Below are 20,793 nucleotides of genomic sequence, written 5' to 3'. Positions count from 1 at the left end.
CTTTACTGCAACAGTACTCCCGCACTACGCCAAAACGATTTAACAACATTCATCATATTACAGAAACCTATTTGTCTTAAAATGCATATCCTATTTCAATTTCGCCTCTTACAATGCAGCGGTTATCGATGGCCTGACTCATAAAACACTGGAAGAACGCCAGACTGCTGTTTTTGGACGTTCTTGCATCGAAGCTATATTTATTTCGTTTCGTTTGCGATCCAACAAGAGATTTGGAAAACCAGGAACCGTAGCAATAAATTTACGATACCTGGTGCATTCCATAAATTACGATTTTGAGCAAGATTGGTGTTTGGTTCCTACAAGTTTTATTTTTTCTGCGTTCTTCTTGCATCATCAAATAGTATTAAAAATGGATTAAAAAATGAGTTCAAAGATAAAACCAGGAATCGTAGCAATACTAGCAATAAATTTAAAATACCTGGTGTATTCCATAAATTACGATTTTGAGCAAGTTTTGTCTTATTGGTTTTATTATTTAGCGTTCTACTTGCTTCATCAAAGGTTATAAAAAAGGGTCCTAAAAATGGGACCCTTTTGAAATCTTCTTTATTTGCTTTCATCTAAAGAATCATTTTAATTATTAATAAGTTAACAGTTTACCATCAAACCATAATTCAAAGTAACTTTGTCTCAAAACTGGTAAATTGATATTGTCAGCTGAAGGATCTATATCTAATGATAACCAAAGTTTAATTATAATTCAATACCACCTGAGGCTTGAGGATTACCCAGACGAAGTTAGAACATTATTAACGTTACGTTGATCAATGGATTCGATGTTGTTTACCGAAAATGATCGCATGTGACTTGAATGTTTGTGAAACGCCCGCAACACAAGGATTTGTTCCTTAATGAGGGATCGTTTTTTACAAAAAAAAGAAGTAACGATACTCTTTTTTACAATACATTTTTGGATACAAATATTATTTTTGGAAAAAATTTTGTGTCGGTATTAGAAGCTATCCCGAAATCATTACAAGTTACTGATTTTTACCTCATTTAGACAAAATGGGAGTAAATATTGTGTACTGTAACAAAAAAATACTATTTCTATGTTTTATCTGTCATTCAGTCGACTTGATTCACTGTACTTTCGTAATTTCGTTAATCAAAATACATCAATTGATTTCCTAGTACACGGCTCTTATTAATTCCCGATACTAGCAGAGAGCCAGTGCGTCGTAAATTTAATATTATGAGCACTCCGTCAATATTGAACGCTGGACAGAATAGATACAATGTTTAGCCAAGATGCTGTCTTATAAATGAGTGGAGCTAAGACTTAGCAATATTTTCAATACGTCGGCTTTGAAGAAAATAATTTGGCATCCCGAAAATGTCGCCTTTCTCTATCTACCTACCTAAGCAAAGATTTGTATATAATACCTTATTGTTTACTTTAAATCGTCATTTTATCTATATTATCAGGTTTAAGTTGCTATTTAACAGAAACTTTAACGAATAGTTACAGTTCATGTTTATTGCTTTTCTTCAATCAATCAATCTATTAAACACAATAGATGATAAAAAAAGAGTTTAGTTAAAAATGGTCACCAGAAATCTCTAAATCTTTCTACGCACAATTAACCTCTATGCTTTGTCCAATCTCACACGAAACAGAATAGTCCCCCAGAAAACACGTTGTACTTCAATGGAATAGTTCAGACAATCAGTGAAGCAAACAGTCTGCGCCCGACGCCGTCTCTAAAGATCCTCCGTTCAAGACTAAGGGCCTATTCTCCTATCTTGTTTGTTCGTTTGAAAGGAATCGCAATTATCGACTGCGTTGACGTAAGCCCTTTTATAGTACCAGCCATTATTGTACGAGGTAATGTTTAGCCGAAATATATACTTTATGCTGTTTGGCTTGTGTAGTTGTCTGGTAATAAGCGTAATGAGACCGTACATATTTAAAAGTATTCTTGAAGATTTTTTTGACATGTTTTAATGAAAGAATTTTGAATGTTTCAGTAGTAAAACCGTTGCTGAACATGGAATGCCATGAAGGGAAGATGTGCATTATAGAACTTTTAGTTTGTTTTTTTTTTCACACTTTTTATTAGAGTCTGAAATCACCAATAACTGTAATGATTTGCAATGCTCTGAATGGAATTGGGTAGTAACAGAATTTAAAGTCAGATAAAAAGTCTCGATTCCGAATAATATATGATACTATGTAGTTAAAATTATATAATACATTTAAGCATCTTTAAAGTATTATAAAAAAAAAGAAAAACGAAAATTCCTTTAAAAAGCAGCGAATCAGAAGTTACTGAAAATATGCAATGTCATACTTGGATGAAAAATATTGAGAAGGGTTTTATAAATGGATCCCATTATCCGCGGTCCAGCTCCTTTCCATTACTTACCTTCACACATGTGATATTATGTAGAAGTGATGAATTCTACTCAGGAACGCGGAAGCAAAAGTACGAGCAATGAATCATCAAGTTCTGAAAAAGTGTATAAAAGTTATCTTCGTTTGTATAGTCATATCTTTATGTCCTAAACGGCTGGACCGAATCGAATGACTGTTCAACAAATATTTTTGAAATAAACTCGTTCGACTCGCCCTCATAATTAAGGACTTTGGTTAAATCCGAAACTTGGCAGTCCCTATAAGTGCGCATGAGTAACCCTTTATTGAATAAACGATTGTTAAATTACAGTCACACTAATCCCATCACTAAATCTGGAACAAAAGACGATATATATACCGTGATATAAGTAGAAGATCTGACTATAATTAAATTGAATATATTTAAGCATATCTGAAATTAAACACAAGGTACTATTCTAAACACAAAGCCATTCATAGCATAATTATAGTACTGAAGATTATATTATAATCGCATTATGCCCCTAATGACTAATTACGGGTCAAAGCCCAGCGGCTTAATTTCTGTTCACGTTTCAAGCCGGTTTGGGAAATATTTATATGGGGCGGAAGAGGCTATTAGTTATTTATAATTAGGGCGTATTTAAAACTGATAAATATGGTCATAACGCATGAAAAAAAGTTTTTTAATTCGGAATAAATTATGGACTTATTTATCCAACGTATAAATTTTAAGATACAGATATTTGAGTTAAAGTTTTTTGTGTGTTTAGAAAAAACTTGAAATCGATTAGAATATAATATAATTGTAATATACGTATGCACTTAATGTGTCTTGGTTACTTGCTATTTAGCTAAAAATAAATCAATGTTATACTCTAAATTATAACGGAGAATACTCCAATGACTCCTTAGTTTACATTAATTTAATAAGGCCGCGAGTTGCTAAAAGGCCGCAGCAAATTTGTCCGTCCTGCATCTTCAAATGACTTTGAACTTTTTACTCACAAAGATATGATGCAAAATTATTTGTAATATTTTGCCTCAAAGACGCTACAAGCCGTTGCTATTTAATGGCAAATGACCCTTTAACAACAGCACTAAAATTCATTACAGCAGAGTTAAACCGAAACCAAATAAATCCACTAGATTTACACCTACAATTCCAGCACCCTCAAGTTAATAGAAATCAGTCGAATATTCAATTAAACATCGGATCGTTCCAAATCGCACTTTGTTTTAATAACTGCCAAACGCATGCCGCGGCAAATTAGGCTAACAGGGCGAAATACGTGTTCTGAATGAACTCTATTTTGTTGACAACTTACTCATCAACGTTCTATGTCTGATTGATTAATTAACTACACATAAAAGCGGCTTTAGAGTTACGCATTTTTTCAATATTTATAATAAATAAACTGCTGATTCCGTGTAATTGAAATTCAAATAACTATGTACAACTTTTTTCTGGATGAAATGCCAAGGATTTCAACCCAAGCCGTGGGTAACTTGTGGGGATAAGACGGACTAAAAAAAATTAGGGCACCTTTAGATGCCTGAGCCAATGCTAAGGAATTATTCGCACTGGACTTAGGTAGTTTAGAGTACGTTACCTAATCCTTGACAGAAAAATAATGTTCTAAGTCAAAGGAGACTTCAGAACGTGAAGTTTTCACAAAATTGTACCCCATCTTATGATTTTTCCACCTTCTCTATACAGTCTGTTGTAAAGCAGATTTTAATTACTCGTCACGAATACATGTTTTATGAACTTAATATTTATTTAATTAATTGCACGGCGGCTATAATTAATCACACTGATACTTACGGCCCTATATTTAAGGAATACGTAATGAAATATTAAGACTGATAAGCTTCGTAATGAAGTGAGAAACTTGGGTTTCATGGTCTTTCCTTTAATTTATTTTAGGCTGTAATTTTGTTAAAGTCTGCAAATATTTTAAATCTTGATGATGTATGCCGATAAAATGTCAAGACTTCTATTTGACGACTTCGAATTGAATTCCAAAAGATTTTTAAAAGTTTTGTAGTGTTTATTTATGAATTGCGATGTTTTTTTTAGTAATAAAATATCTGCAAGTGAGTAGTTAATATTCTGTATCTTTGGGTGATATTCATAACAAGAAAATCAAATTCCCCAGTCACTCTGATTTTAAAGGAAGATTCTAAACATAATTTTCTTATGCATTATAGAACAATTTCAAGTAATACGTTTTGCGCAATTATTTTTTATACAAGTCTGGTAATGACTCGAATTACACCATGGTTTGCGGGGCACTTAAGGTTGCCCAAAATATTCATCTCGACTTTTGTTCTGGCGTAATTATGCAAAATTTTGAGTTTCGTATCACCTTCGACCGGCTCCCTAACTTAATTATTTTTCTCTATAAGTCTCCCAACGAAAAAGAAGAAAGAATATTTAAATAATCATTAAGGGAAATATCTTCGTAATTAAAAACAGATTTTTGTTTGCTTTTTTTTAATGTAGGAAAATTTTTATTTGTAGAGATAAACAAAACAAGTTTTGTTTTGGATTTCTTCATTTCTGTCATCATTTTTGTTTATTTTAATTTCTCAACAAAATCTAATTGTAAACACAATCATTAGTAATTAATTAAACTTTGCCATAGTTACTGAACAACTCAAAATTCACAAAAACACAACCAAGCTTAACATTTCCCAGACTAAAGAAACTCTTCAAATAAGTAAGTTAATGTAGAAATATAAACAATATTCGAGATTAGATAAGTCTGTGGTAACTTGATAACTGTATAATTTGGGGCCAGAATTTAATATTTAATACTGGAGCGGCCGACCAGGGACCCTTTCTCTGGCTATCAAACCTCGCTAATAATTAAAACATAACTTCCATAGACCTCTAGGGTTTCACGTGTGGACCTGCAAAGAACGTAGGTTCGATTGATCTTAATTGTATTAATTTGTTATTTACGTTATAAAGAGACTTGTACTATTGATCTCGAATAATTACTGATGAATGCTATTTTTTTCGCGATCGTAAGGGAACGGTACGTTTAGTGGGATTCATCTAGTACAATCGGACGTTTTTTTATATCTCCAAAATCAAACTATTACACAGAACTTTTTTAGCTGTAGTGATGTCTTGTAGGCATTTCTAAACTGCAATTTTAAGGTGGCCTTCTAAGGTTTCCTAAGATGTGTATTTGTCTCTCCCTAGTTTAGTCTATATACAAACTTCCTGGTTGGTCTTTCGTTATTTAGTTATTAACAAGTTAGAAAAAAATCTTGGTACCAACAAAAACATGAAAACATTGTTCTTATATAACAGGCTAGAAAAATAAGGAAGTAAATTGTTCGACAAGTTTTATCTCCTTATTTTTCTAGCCGATAACTCGAGGCTATAAAACTTGTCATCTTATTTCATGCTCGCGAAGAATCTAAAACAATAATTTATCATTACAGAACATTCTCGAAGTTTCGAGAACGTGTTGAAGTCTAGAGCTTTTTAACTTCTAGATTTATGATGACACGGAGTTGTGAAAAAATGAGGTGGAAAGGTGCTATCAAGAACGTTCAAGATTATTTTCTTAATAGGATATTAAACAGCCTTATTCCAACAGTTGTTGATTCCAATTGAGGATCTCTACACAACAGGTTAACAAATTTAAAATAGAATTTTTATTCAATATTATGATGCAATTCGTAGTTTTAGAAACACAGCTCTGTTGCGAGCGCGGTCCGAGCCTTGTAACAATGGTAAGGGGCGCGGGCGGAGGCGTTTTTATCATTTTTAAGAGTATATTTCAGATTTCTCTTGTTTAATTTTTCTTCGTACTTATTATCTTTGTTGATGATAAAAAAGAATAATCGCCCCTATTGGTATTTTACGTCGGATACATGAACTGGGCTACTTTTGTAAGGCGACTAAAAAATCACCGTGTATATTTGGCTAGTATTGTCCCAAAGCTCAATAGCGGCCTGCGGCCTGCAATAAACATGTTTGAATGGATTAAAAATATTATCTTCAATCGAAATAAAAGCTGTTATGTTCTATCAAAGTTCTATTTCAGATAAATCACGTTTCATAACTATTTATATATCATCTAGGTATCTTCGAACGGAATACTAATAGCTATTTTTATACTTCTTAATAGTACACAGATTGTATTAAATTTTCCATTAAACCGTAATAGGATATTATTTGAATAATGTCGACATTTTTTCGAATAAATATCAAAAAATCTTTTTCAATTTTTTTAGAACTATTTTAATGATATTTATTACGAAACTTTGTAAAGAGTTTTTCGATTTAAGCCTTTTGATGTCATCTGCCCTTTGATGTGTATTCAATCTTTCATATTTTTTAACTCAAAATTTACTTATTTAAAATGTTTGACGATTTGATTGAAAAAATGATAACGCTGTTTTATTTTTTAAGAAAATGTTATATTTTATTTACGTATAGTTGTTTACGCGTCAAATAGTTCGATAATAATCAGTTACAGTTTGCGAAACGTTTGGTGTAAGTACAATTTGAAATTAAATGAGGTATAATTTTATACACATGTCTTAGAAACACCTTCTCTCATACGTTTGTTAATCAAATAAGTAATTCATAACTAAGGCAGGAGTTGAACCTGCGACTCATGGCTATACTAAAGCTACCCAGTGACTGGCAAGAAGATTAATTCGTTAATTGGGCTAATGTTGCAATTAGTAAGCAGCTACCCAATTAGCAAGACACTAATTATTTTCGTATCTTATTCAGATTTCATAAAAGATATTTGCGAACATCCTACTAATATTATAAACGCGGAAACTTCTAAGTATGGATGTATGGATGTTGGTTTCTCTTTCATGCAAAAACCACTGGGCCTATTAAAATGAAACTTAGTACACAGATAGTTTATAACCAGGATTAAGGCATAGGATACGTTTATCTCGATTTTATGTTCTTGTGGGATCATTTTTGATTTATAGCCGGCGGGCCCGGGGGAAACAGCTAGTTTATTATAAAAAAGAAAACTTAAAACACTCTAAATGAATAGAGGAGTCCTTTGCCCAGCTGTGGAACAAAATGGGCTTACAAGAACAATTATAATCCAACTATGTTTTATCATGTGAAGGTTAAAGCAACTTGGCCTAAATATTTAACTATCAAGTTAGCAAGTCTCGGACCATGACAGGTTAATTACAAAATACCTCTTTACGATTTGCAGTAGAGATAGTACTTCAGTACATTTTTATGAGTAGAGTCCGCACGCAAATATGAAATTATGTTTTATAGAATAGTCACGTGAGCTTTTTATTATATTTTGCGGGTTAACCTAAATAGTTATAGTGGTATAATTTTATAATCACGATTATAAAACCTTCCTTGCACGATAGCATAATTTTTATTGTACGACACTAATTCAGACACAGTTATTGCGGGTACGTTATTTAAATAACACATAATGTTTATAACTATTTCGCGTAACAAAATTACGCATTTCACACATTTCCTCAAATTTTGTAACATAAACGCTTATCTACTAACAAACCCTGTCCATTACATTCTGATTGAAATTACATTGAACTGCTACTTAACTACCATGTTCTATTAATTCAGGAACAAGACATACCTATCGACAAATTAAACAGAGATGCGTTTTAGATCAAAATTTGTAATTAAACGACCCCAACACGATCGAAACCACACACTCACTTTTTTTGCAACTCAATTTTGACTTACCTCCCTTTAAGCTAGCAGGCTTAAATTTAATTATATTAAATTTAATTTTTCAGAGTAGATTTAGGCCAATGACAATGCTATTTAAAACTATAAAAAGTCTAAACCTATTTTGATACCAAATGAATTTAGTGACATTTAAACCGTGGGTTTTTAAAATCAAAATAAAATGTTTTTTATTTCAAGTAGGCCGTTTTCCAGGCACTTTCAAAACGTCACAATGATGACTCTAGTTGCTCGGTTCCAAGGTGTCAGTTTAGTTATTTTTTAATCAATTACGTTTTTGTTAACACTAATCTTTGTTCCTGAATATGCGTGAAAGATATTAAGACATTCAATCAATCAATCAAACGATTTAGCGTGTCGCTCTCGAGTGCTGGACATCGGCCTCCCCAGTTACGTCACAATACATGGACATTGAGTGGCTGATTTTATTACGACCAATATAAAACAATTTAATAGTAAGAGTATTTTTTCCATGAATGTATATTCAAATAAATGTTTCCACTTGGGTATTTATTCTGTGAACCCATATATTTCGAAGGAAATTGAAATGAAATTAGATTTCACGGTTTTAGGATTCCGTACACAAACTTTAAAAATGGAACCGCATAACTGAGGCTGTCTGTCCGCCCGTCCGTCACTAGGCTGTATCTCATGTGCTGTGATAGCAAGGCATTAGAATTTTGTACAGATGCTTTCTTTGTGCTGCCGCTATAACACAAAGTTAAAATAAATATCGAGGTAAAGCAACAGTTGTTACGGTCATCTAATACAATTTAAAATCCTATTTGTACTGAACCCGCAGAATTGAGAATCCGACCGATACTTAAAACATTTTTCTATTTATTAACGTAGTTTTCATTTTGCTCTCGTTCCTAGACTTTGTGGTATATTTTAGGTAATAAAATAATGATTTTTCCACTAACTAACGGTACAGGACCGCTGAATAATCTACATGAGTAGACCAAACACCATTTATCTTGTCTACGACCAAAAGATTAATGCGTGTAAAAAATATCGCTCGGTATAAAACGATGTTTGCAAAATAGCGGGTTATTGCAGAATATTTACAAATTGGCTTGCTGTTATGTATATGGAATGGATAATCTATTACTTAAAAAAATATAAAAAAACCTATTTTTCACTTTAAATTTGTGTGTATTAAAAAATCGGTAACAGTTTTTCTCCGATAAAAAATTTATTCAAATAAAAAATCGGGTCAATTTTTGAATTAGACACATGTTATATGTACATGATAAGGTACACAAAATGTCTCAGCCATAAAGAATAAAAAGCAATAACAAAGCACTATAACTTCATTTACTATCTTCCAATTAGATACACATTTAATTTGATATGATTACATCGTCACCCAGTATAATCCCTACATACTCCGCATATTAAATTACTAGCATCGGCTTTCAACCCTTCCATTTCCACAGTGATATATCACTTCGATTCTAATATCCATTAGCTTAATGACATATTCTTGCGTGTCCTATATTCATCGTCAGGCGGAATCGTTCCCCTATTTCCTGCCTATTCGATGCGATTGAACATTTTATGTCATCATTCCACCATTAGTTTCAATGGGAACCCTGTAGCTGAGTATTGTACCTATATGTGACTAGTACCATTACAACCCATGGTGTTGTTAATAAAGTACTATTTTATTTATTTCGTCGACGAACAACATTGTCTAGTGAAAATATTTGACGATAGTTGAAAGACAACCTTACAACCCATCTTTATTATTTATTTACCGTTTTTGTTAACTGTATTCCGCGGGCTCGCCACAAAATGATCTCACTAGAACATTAACATCGGGATGTACGTGTTCATGAATTATCTGCGTACTAAGTTTCGTCTGAATCTGTTCAGTGGCTTTTGCGAAAAGAGGAACAAACGTCCATAAATCCATTACAAACTTCCGCGTTTATAATATTAGTAACATTTATTGCATACCTCACAATTACCTTCTCATTCTTGGTGAATCATAGGAAACTGACACGTAACCTGAATTAATATGCTCCTTTACCCGGCTTAGCTTCGCAAAAATCAACTTAAACTTCATATCCTTATAATCTATTGTACTATCGACAGAAGAATAGTAATTTGCAGTATGTCTCGAGATCGCTTTAACATCTACCGGGGCTCAGATAACATTTACTGACCATACATCCTACCCGTACAATAGCCTCCTTTTACGGCGTACATAAAATAATTTATGATACAGCTATTCACGATTATCTGTTAATGTATTTTCGACTTTAAAGTAGATGGATAAAGTTGCTTTTTAATTGATTTTTATTGGTGGGAAGTAATTTGATTCTTTAGATTTGCGGGTCGTACTGTGAGGCCTTCTTGGATTTTTTAACCTCTGATACACTTACTGAAAATCTTATGAACACTACATTAAATGATATTGTTGTTTCCAAAATATAACAAAAATAAACTGTAATAAAGAGAGTGATTAAGGCGAGTGAAGAAATGAAGATATAGTCTGCCTTTGTGTTGATTTTAGAATATTAAAAAATTACAACAGCAGTGACGAAAAGGTTTTACTTGACTGCTGAAAACTTGAGCGTTCTTTGTCTTATTTTTCTTTGTTTCATTTATTATACAAAACAAATTTTACGTTTCTAATTACGACTGTAGTCACTCAGTCTGTTTGTTTTATTCAAACAAAACACTATTGTATTCATTTTAGTGAAGTGGATGAAAAAAAACCTCTTAGTAATTATTACTTTGCTTTTTATAACATGTTCCCTATATTTCATCCTTTCTGATGCAATGTTAATGGAACCAAATAATAACTCAGTTACGAACATTCAAAACCCATTATGGCACTGGCATTGCAAAAACACAAATATTTGTAGATGCAATCGATGTCGTTATCAACAAAGCATGCAATTTTAATGTTTTGCGACGGAGCAAGGTACTACTAAAGTACAGTAGCAGTAATCAATCGATAGTGTTCTAACAGAAATGTAGCGTTATATTGCGGGGTTAGAAGGAATTTCCAAATTTGAATCGCAGTAAAGCGTTCAATGTACTCGGTTGTTAAGCACGTTTTCGTGGTTTAGCAGTAACTGCTATGTACTTTGAAGTGGATTGCGCCTTGCGTTACAATCGGAATGTGAAGTTTGAAGTATGTTTCAAATCGGTCATTTTCAACACCGTTTCATAAGTGTTGTTTTAGACATACAATGTACAGATTTCGAACATTTTTGCGTTGCGATTGAAAATTGAATACCGAAAGAAATCAATGAATGTTGTCTCCATAGCAACTATTGATTCCAGTGACTAACAGTTAGCCAATGTTTTAACTTCAGCCGCTGAGGACAAACTTATATACAAAAACAAAAATTTTGAGGAACAAGCTTTAGACTGCTCCTTTGCTTAGGAATCCAAGTACCTACTTTAAAAGACAATTAAAACTATTCTATTAGTGTTTCTTAACGGATATCCCTCCAAAACAGCTTCAGCACTAGATCAAATCAATGCCAGGGAATATACATACGCGTTATCACGCAATACATGTACTTATGGAGCCAAATTTTACCTGAATCCAAAACCAGGAAGTGGATGAAAGTTAACGATTTGTTTTTAGACGGACAATGGGGCAGGTGAAGGTTTTGATTATTTCTGGAGTGCTGTTTTAAAAGGTCAACGAATCCTCATCCCTCACTCACCGTCAGCTGTCCAGCTTTCTGTCTGTCAGTGGGCTATACCTTACGACCGTATTAGGTAGACAGCATAACATGGAAGGTATTAAGTAGGTATATCTTTTTCTACAACAAAAATAATAAATGAGAAATTAGAATTTGATGTTTTCTGCACGCGCTAGTCAAATTTGACTTCCCTAGATTTTATTAAAATACATTTTTGAAATAGTTCGGTTTTCTTGAAAGTACTGATAAAACTTGGTCTATTGACGATTGTCTAAATTGTTTCGATTCAAGCTTCGCGAAATCACTAACAGTCTTCGCTCTAACGTGAAAGTGATTTTCTCAAACTGTGCTATTGTTCACGACTGCGATTTCTTTGGATCATAAAAAGCAACCTCACTTTGGCTTCTTTATACTCAACGTAAAGGATTTTCTCGTGCAAGACTTTTAGTTTTCTATTCCTGGCTTTTTCTAGGTAACATGGTCAAGTGTGTGAAACCTGTAGCTTCAAAGAATCACCAATCACGTGAAATTTACTGTCAAATAGAAATGGTCATCTCATGATTTATTTTTGATAATAATAAAAAAAAACTAATCGGTTTCACAATAATATGCTTCTGAATTTTTTTTCATTCATTTGCTGAGACATCTAATTGTGATTAAAATAATGGGAATGTGAGCACCCATTATAATGACATTGTAGTGACTTTACTAGTTGATAGAGCGCAAGATACGAGTAGATTATATTTATCAAGTGAGAGTCACAGAAAAATCAAATAGTCCTGTTACAGTTTCACTGTTTACAGATTCTTTTTGCAATAGAGAACGGATTTATCGAAGTCATAAATTCTTTACCAAAAAAAAGGCTTAGAGAAAATGTACGAACAATAGAAACATACCAATTTATGTTTTATGATGATTTTCCCTTTCCTTTTCTGGCTCATATTTCCATCATACTTGGCCCCAAGCCACAAGCCAGCTCAACAAATAAATGTTAATACTTCCTAACTTTCACTGTTGATAAATTGATCCACAACGAAGCAGATTAACTTAATCCGTTCAGTTCTTATTCTTGACAATAATCCGGAATTTATGCTACGCCGATGTGTTAAGTTGAAAATAATACAGCGTTATTTCATTTGGATTTAGAAATGTTCTTCTGATTAAGGTGTAAAATTTTGATGAATATAGGTTAAGAATATTTTTAAATAAATCATCATTATTTTAAATGTATTCGTTAATTTGAATACATGTTGTTACCATTTTATCTAAACTGTATCCTGTTCTCGCTTAATGAAAATTCAAACGTTGTCTATAAAAGATGCCTTTTAGGGATAAGAACGCCCATTGTGGCACCAGATTTATCTTTGTCCAAATCCTGAATCTATGAGGAGTGCAATAAAGAATATTCTATTCCATCCTATTTATTTGAGAATGCATTGTCAGCAAATTAATATTATTTGTAACAAGTACTGTAGTGTACATACACAGTACAGTACACTCTTAACAGTTACTGTTACATTTTTTCACATTAAGACAGTGAATAAGAAAGCATTACCCTCAATAATACTCCATCTCAATATTACACCGAAATGTATTAAGTAAATAAGGCCATCACAAAATCAAAACGTAATACTTTAATCTGACTCCTAAAACACTCTCGAGAAGGAAAAATAAATAACACAGTACAATCACGGCTTAGTACTTTGTCGCAGACAATCAAAGACAACGCTCTGAGAGTATTTTGTCAAGTCTAAGAAGTATTTATTAGATGCCTTAAGCTCCGTCAACTTAAATTAAGTATGAATTAGCAAGGCCATGACATGGCGACAGTCCATTAGAGAGTAACGACGGACTGGCAGATTGTTTCAGCAAAAAAATGGTTTGTTTTATTTTTTTAATTTATTTAATGTCACTGGGAGAGGAGCTCTTGACTAAGCTACAACTGCACAAGTAATTCGATCACAAGTTAATCTACGCTTCATACCGTCGAAACTTGGATTGGTCACATGTCATAATTGTCCTTAGTTCAGAGAACACGTTAAACTGTGGGTTTTTAATACGTATTCGTTACAGGTACTTAAAAGGGCATGCTGCATATGGTGGAATTTTCGTATCTACCTTACCCTTTGTTAAATCTAAAAAAACTACACGAATACATTTTAAATAACATTTAGTTACGTAACTGTCACTCAAAATGCGGTTTTACACCTTTCAGTCCATCAACTATTTAGGCTAACGACGTACTCGTCGAGTCAAAAGGGTTGTGAGTTAAGGCAGATTTCTAAAATAAAATACGTATGAATGAAACATTAGAATCACGTACGATATTTGATGCAGGAAACGCGCGATTATTATGGTTTTCCGATAGCAATAGTGTTTGAAGTTACAGATAAGGATAATACAATATAAACGAGAGAGGAGCGGAACGCATAAGCTTTTTTCACTTCTTATTAAATTTCACTTGGTAGATTGCAGATTTTTGTTTAAAGAATTTTCTTGTAAAACAATATATGTTTAGTCGGGCATGTTATGTTTTACTAGCAGTTGCCCGCGGGCCCATCCGCTACAAACCAAAAATGATTCAACGGAAACATAAAATCCTGGTTATTAACTATATGTATACCAAGTTTCATCTTAATCCGTTTAGTGGCCTTTGCGTGAAAGGGGAGGAACAAATATCCATACATTAGAAGGAAGTTTTAAATAAAAAATCTGGGATTATATTTTCTGTTCTTTAATGAAAAATATGTGTGCAAACAAGCCTTAAGTGAAATCTCTTATTAAAGGGTATATTTCAGTAGAAATATTAACGCGTTCATCACTAAGACGTTGGCTCTCATTAGTTTCGACGAAAAATAGCTTCGCTGTCCGCTTTTACAGTTTCTAGCTGACATTCTGAAGAAGACAGAGAAACCAATTAATATGGATCCGTTGACGTTGCCCGTTAAAATTAATGTTCAGGCTGCGATTTGTTTTAATAGAAACTTGAATGTATATGGTTGAAGAAAAGGTTTAATAACAATTTCTAGTACTTACACAGAATAAATACTATCTGACAATTGTTTCAACTGTGGCAGATATATTTCATTTGAAACTGCGTCAATAGACGCAATTTTTATAGTTAAACAATAGCAATATTAATATGTGACTCACGGGGCAAGAAAATGATTAAGATCAACTCTCTTCAGCCATAGTTTTAGTCGAAAAACTATCATGTGTGTGTGTTCATAGGTAGAAATAACGATAGACACAAAAGAGGCCCATACGGAACTAAAGAAACTGACGATAAAGTGCATCAAACCGTGAGCTATAAAACCCCATATCTACGAGCAGACATGTATTCATTTGTTCGTAAGTAATTGCTTAGAAGCCGTTCACGAACTTGGCTCTGTCAGCGGTAATAACTTTCCCAAAATTATAGCTCGTAGTTCAACAATTTTAAGCGCCTGTAACTTCTAATTCCGGGAGTGTATTTTTCGCACAATACATTTTGTACACTGTACGGTCTGCAGCAAATGTCGCCAAGCACTTCTCTTCATTGCTTTCTTTAGAAGTGTGAAGACTTGTGTTGTTGACCGTACGTTTAGCGTCGGTGTTTGAACTATGAAACATTAATCTGTTTTATTTCTATTGTACTATGTGTTTTAAAAAAGGAAAACACGTAGGGTGTCGGTGCGCAAAATATATATAAACTCAACTTTTTATTTCGACTTTTGCCAATTGGCTTTAAATTTCTCAATTCCCTGTTTCGATAAGTAGTGTAACTTACTCTTAATTTTTTTTTCATCCTCAACGCTTATAAAACATCCCCTTAGCATTTAGCTACATGACTAGTATTTTTCACTTTCTAAATACCTAAAATCCATCAACATACATAACATTCTACTAACTCACGCATCAAACTATTCTAGACAAGTTTCACACCCACTTAAGATTTATTACAAAACATTTGACAACTATTTGTTATCATAAAGCGAAAGCTGACACTTGTGATCCTATCATAGGTTCCACTCAACTACAATACATGGCTCATCTCTGAGGACAGAAGCTGTCAGGAGGCCGCTTGAGTAATGATCTAAAGGTCTTTTTGTACTAGACTTCAATTATCCTGTTTTCATCTTAGGTTATAACCTACTTGGTAATTCTTAAGCGTTGTCTAGGTAGAATATTTTTTGTTGGGAAAATAATTTAAAATTAGAATGTTTTACTTTTATATTCGACGCAATCTGTTTTGATATCAAACATACCTACGGTGCTATGTTTCAAAATCATGGTTTGTATACGAAATCTAAATTTAGAACATAATATAATGTAGTATGTTCAAGTAGGCAACTACTGTAAATTTCAATATACTTAGTACCATAATATCAACGATCACGCAAGCATCTCTAATTTTAGAAATCGCTATACAACACTACATTACAACCCACTCAAAACGCTAGGAAATGTCTAACGAATAATTTAAACTTACACATTCACTCGAGACTACAAATAAGGTATAGAATTATAAATGTTACGAGTACAATAAAATGAAAACGATGTTACGCATCGTCGTACAAATTGGCAAAGTTATTGCCTAACTTCACGTGTTTAGATAAACGCGATCAGTTGATAATCTTTTCAGCTAACACAGCTTGGTTCAGCAAACCGTATTGTGTTAGCAGTTCTGCTGTATTTCATACTATGAACGCATTTTAATTTGTATATTCGGAATTCGGAATAGGTATCGGATTTTTAAGTCTGTTATGGAGAACTAGGTTCTATGGAGGCTAATGTTGAACTCAGCCCTCAGTCTCTAGATGAACGATAGTACCAATATGATCAAAGTACTAACTAATAAACTGAATTAACGAGGAGTAAGATAGTGGTTACTTTAGTAGGAAGGTGTTTTAGTACGTGCCTTCCCTTTAGACAAAGACTAAAATCGAAAATTACGGTCATTACATTACATACATTTTCGTTGGAATGTACTATGGACATGTATTTATGACCACTACAATAGTAATTTTACTTCACATTTATAAATTTGATAAAGGTTGTAAAAAACTACGGTAGGTTAAACACTTTTGATAAAATTAATAAGAGATCAAAAAATACAGATTTTTCCAGCGCTGCTGAAGCAATACACTCTGTCATGTAAATTGACTGTATGAGCAATAAATACAGATTAACAGAAAAAGCTTTTGAAGTGTGGCTTTTTAATGGAAACTGTGTCCCTGTTATTCCACATTCCAGACAACGTACTGTACGTAGTATACGCAGCGTTCGTAGTGTTCGTCCCCGTGTACATTGTACACACTTGCAGTATTAAGGCCAACCCCCCAAAAACCAAAGATAATGTTTACACAATCGTCAGCAAATATCATACGCGTGTGTGTTTCTGATAAGATTTTTAGCGAGGCCAATCCAAGGCTTATTTCCGCGATCCCAATTTTGGCCTTGTGACCTTTTCTCCAATATAAACCGCATTATTATTTTCTATCGTTTCTGATCATATTTTTCTTATTACTTCTGTCGAGATCGGACAGTAATGTACAGTTGATATAAAGGGAAAATGTAGGCTCATAGAAACAAGACGAGCCTTAGAAAAACTTGTTTGAAGATGGAAGTAAACATTGAATGTAATTGACTTTACGTACTAAAATTATTACGAAAATTGTATTTATTGTTTGTTTCATTTTATTCTTTGACAAATAAAATAACGAAATGTTTATAAAGCCATTGTTGAGTTCCATATTTGATTACTGAAATATTTAATTATAACGTACTTTTCGAGAGACCTTGGAAAATTCAAACGCGAGTAATTGTAAGCATTCTAAGATTGATTAATGGCCGCTGTCTCGGTGGACTACCTATAATATAAATTGAACAACATTACTGTTTGGTTAATTACCCAGTAACCTGCCTACCGTCTAATTGTTGACATATCAATCATGGTCACCAATTACAGACAGACTTACATAATTGTCTGCGATGACATGGAAATCAAGAATTCGTAATTCGTTTTTCTATTTTTTAACATTCTAATAAATAAAAGAAAATATTTCAAAGAATACAAATTCTTTTTTTCATAGAAATTAATAATTTGAAATAAAAATATTTCATTCGTGTTTTTGATTATTTTAATAACTATTACCAGAATAACTTCAACAAGAGAAGTAACAGAACTTTTTTCTGTTTCACTAAACTAAAACCTTATTAAACGAAACGTAAGCTGACAGTTGAATTCCAATTAATTGACACGCACTGTTTCACCTGATTGGTCGCGATATAAAACGAAAGTGAGCAATCATTGATGTACGCCAATTACAAATAGCTTTAGTTTCAATTATAATTGATCAAAGGGTCAATCCAATTGATCTGTAATTGGTATAAAGAGATACAATCCTTTCAAATTTCACAATAATTGTTCAAAAGGTTTGTCTTCAAATAAGTTAGTTAAAATTTTGTTCTACAATTGAAATAAATTCAAGTGAGAGTTTTCAAGTCGCCAAAGTTAAAGAAATTTCGTCACAAATCCAATCATCGTAAACCACTGATCAAACGTTAACCATTCGTTTTCTAACTGAATTAATAAGCTAACGTAAGATACCTATATGCACACATACACGCAATATGTATAGGCTAAACATCATTACAACAGAAACAACCCGAAGTAAATAATTTGATCTGATTACTATTCACGATTCGACCTTTTTAGTACCGGAAAATATAAAATAAATTACGCGCCACTTATAATTAAAGGAGTATAACAGGAGAATTAAACAGATTATTAATACTTGTTTAGATAAGTAATTTAAGTGCTCTACTTAGCGCTTTTGATCGATAAACCGCGATTTGCGCGATATGGGCTATAAACAGGCGATAAACGTCGCATTAACTGTTTTTATTAAACTAAGCACGCAATAATTTTTCCTGCATATTAAATACTCTATAAAATACAAGTTAATCTAATATTAGGTGTAAGTGGACTGTTCATGTAATTTGAGATCATAACATCAGCATAATTTACAATTCAGATTTCGATTAATGTCATTCTGTGTTTCTATTTATTAAATGAGCGTGTCGAATTCTAAATTCGTGAAAGCACCTAGTTTGCTCATTCACCGTGTTGCTAGTAAAACGCAGGTGTCAAAAGATGCAATTATGATATCAAAGATAAATTAATATGTCTTCAAGAAAATTTACTGCGTTAGAGCTGATTTTAGTTAATCGTTTGCAAGCAGCAATTTAGTATTTTATATTAGATAATTTTACTACGTCAAAATCTGGATTTATTATCATTACATGTGAGATTTAAAGTCTATGTCCTGAAAAATAAAGAATAAAACAGCTCAGGTGATAATGGCCCACGAGATTTTCGATTAAACGAACGCTCGGCCAAAACACGACCTCTGACTTTAATTAAATTGCAGACTCTGCCAAAAAAAGTCGCTAACTTTTCACTTCGTCCATACCTACATTCGTCGTATCACGTCAAACAGAATTTTTAATTTTAGAGACTGCTAAGTTCATTAGAACGGTGGCGGCCATGACAGTTTTTATGAGTGACGTCAAACTCTGTTCATACGGAATCATTTTACCGTATGATATTTTTAATGAGACACTTAGAGAGTATTTATTACGCGTCGTTTTGGGTCGTGTATAAGAGTTTTTTGTGGTAACCTGGACGGTTTTATTCGGGCCGTTTTGTCTTTATGTACTCGCGGTTACATTTGGTCTTCATCTTTAATGCAGCTTATGGGAGGAAGCCAAATAAGCGGACATTATAGTGGTACATCGTGTTCCATAAAAAGCAAAACCTACATATAATAAGATTTTTTACTTTTGAAAAATTACAATTTAAGTACATAAAACTGTTTTGAGGATTAGAAATAAAAAAAGTGTTTGTGCCACTGAAATCTAAGCTTAGATTACACTTGTGTTGTAGGTGCCAGGAGTCTGTCTCCAAATCTAACTTTACAACGCAATTATTTCAAATCAAAAAATCAATTTGAATCTTACTCCCATGATGTTTGGATCTCAAAATCATTTTACATTTTAATAAAAGCAATATAAGCGAAACGTTATAATCCCCATACAAGCTCACATAAGCTTCATTACGTCTACTTACCATGGCATCGTACCGTGCAAATAAATTCATTCTTCATTCATTCTTGCTCATTCACTCGTTCCGTTCAATATCCGTAACGTCAGCCGTCTAAACCGCGCTTCGCAAGTACATTTCTATTATGTCGGTGCAAAACCGAGGCGAAGTAATTACACGTGTCAGTGCGTCTAGTTGCCTCCTATTGTGTGTTAAATGCTTATTTAAAAGAATGAAAGTATTAACACTAGAATTAATCTAGTATATATACGTTTTTATTGAAAAATGTTGTTTCAAGTTTGGTGACAGCTGATTCTTATAGTTTTTAAATAGTAATCTGTGTTTGTCCAGCTAAATAAATTGTGCTTTAAACGAAATGATTGCTTATCTCACAGTTGAAAACTCATTTTGTAGGTAACAACTGGCTGTCAGGATGGTAATGAGTTAACAACCGTCAAAGATAAACATATATCTGTCGGGACAATCGGCCTAAAGTGCTTTCACACGGATGGATTTAATTCTCGGCATGTTTACAAATGGTTACAAATCCATGGATAAACCGCGAGAGCTGCGGCTTAGCTTTTATTATTGGTCAAACCATTGGTTCAGCTTACATAAAGCCACAAAAGTATTCAACCTACGTGTCAATATAGCCTGAATATTTTAAGTCAAATATTAAGAACATTTTAATCCACTCCTTTTAAGTCCATTTGAAAAGAAAAAGAAAGTTGAAATTGTTTAAATAACGTAAGTTTACTTCAGGAAGAAATTAAGTTAAATAAGACGTCTTTAGCTAGCAGAAAGTTACCCAATAAGCTGCTAAAACTTTCACACTACAAAACTAAAAGTACATACACAAGACTGTTGCGTTATTTCACTTGAACTAAAAAGCAAATTCAGCCTCCATTTTGTTGTACAGTATTCAGTTAATTGATTT

The 20,793-nt window shown here is 33.0% G+C and overlaps 1 protein-coding gene across 1 annotated transcript in view; it reads left to right on the top strand.

Moving 5' to 3' along the window:
* Window positions 1–20,793, top strand: part of LOC113505857 (octopamine receptor) — a 49,310-nt gene that overhangs the window by 16,526 nt on the left and 11,991 nt on the right. The window lies entirely within an intron of this gene.

This window comes from Trichoplusia ni, chromosome 27 (assembly GCF_003590095.1).
Source record: "Trichoplusia ni isolate ovarian cell line Hi5 chromosome 27, tn1, whole genome shotgun sequence".
In the NCBI taxonomy this organism is placed as follows: domain Eukaryota; kingdom Metazoa; phylum Arthropoda; class Insecta; order Lepidoptera; family Noctuidae; genus Trichoplusia; species Trichoplusia ni.
This window is presented reverse-complemented; position numbering and strand designations above follow the sequence as displayed.